This window comes from Numida meleagris, chromosome 24, assembly GCF_002078875.1.
Source record: "Numida meleagris isolate 19003 breed g44 Domestic line chromosome 24, NumMel1.0, whole genome shotgun sequence".
Taxonomy (NCBI): Eukaryota; Metazoa; Chordata; class Aves; order Galliformes; family Numididae; genus Numida; species Numida meleagris.
This window is the reverse complement of record NC_034432.1, coordinates 907,033-908,261: the sequence shown is the minus strand read 5'-3', so window position 1 is coordinate 908,261 and position 1,229 is coordinate 907,033. Positions and strand designations below refer to the sequence as shown.

Here is a 1,229-nt window from a genome sequence, read left to right as displayed (position 1 = left end):
CACGTTTCTGATAACTTTCTGTGCCTCTGGCTCTTTATTTCTTCCATCCCCCCCCTTTTATTTCCCCCCTCGCTGTTGGGTACAGGGGTCCCATCAGTCCCATCCAATGCATCCCCCCCCCACCTCAACAGGACCACGCTCCTTTGGCACTGATCTCCATTGGGAATCTCTATGAAATATGGCACCGAACTGAGATGCTGCGTGGAATAAGGCAGGGTGATGGAAGCTGGAACGGGATGGACTTCGGAACCGAAGCGACTTCCCGGCGTCCCAAATGGGATTGGTTGGAGAAGGGATCCATGGGGATGGTGAGCGTGGTCGCTCGGTGCGTCCTTGTTGGTTGCGTGGTGGTGGAGGTGGATCCCGAGATGGGAAAGGTTGAGGGTGGGGGTTGGGGGGAGGTGAGGAGATCAACGGCGTCGTCCTCAAGAGAAAAGGAGGGGATTGGAACAGGTTGGATGTTCAGCAATGGGGATTCGTGCGCTCGTTTGAGAACCAAGATATTGGCAAAGCAAAAGGAATCCGGGACTGATGGCTCCAAAACTTTCCATTTCAGCTTTAATGGGTGAGCTCAATTGCTTTCCTCAGTCATTTTGCACCGGGGATGATATAGAATACTTGAGCAGCCAAGAGGGGCAAGGGCATCTTCCATGGATTCCACATTGACTCATTGAAAAGCGGCTCACTGTGGCCTCACGAGCAATGGACATCTTCCAAACCGGGGGAAAGCGGCTGGAAGTGAGCAAAGGTCTCAGTGATGAACTGATGGTGGAAGATGGGGAGGAAGTAGGTGGGCGCTCGACCACCCTCCGTACCACTGAGCGTGCCCAATGGGAAATCAGCATATGTTTTCACGTATCACATATTCATTACGTCCCCCAAATCGTTATCCTATCCACTCCCAATGGTTGCCCAATGGACATAGCCTTATTTGGCGGCCTTTGGTGCCATCCAGCATCTTTTGGTGTCATCTAACAACCTTTGGTGTCATCTAATGTCCTTTGTTGTCCCCTAATGTCCTTTGGTGTCATCTAACGTCCTTTGGTGTCATCTAATATCCATTGGTGTCATCCAGCGTCCTTCCAGCATCACGATGGTCCATTGTTGGTCCTTCAAGAACTACTTCCTTCAACAGTTTTGATCTACCTATATATTTAGGATGTAGGTGGGCACTCAACTACCCTCCGTACCACTGAGCGTGCCCAATGGGACATCAGCATATGTTTTCA

At 50.9% G+C, this 1,229-nt stretch overlaps 1 protein-coding gene across 1 annotated transcript in view; it reads right to left on the bottom strand.

Moving 5' to 3' along the window:
- Positions 1 to 1,229, bottom strand: part of LOC110388003 (feather keratin 2-like) — a 906,242-nt gene that overhangs the window by 303,533 nt on the left and 601,480 nt on the right. The window lies entirely within an intron of this gene.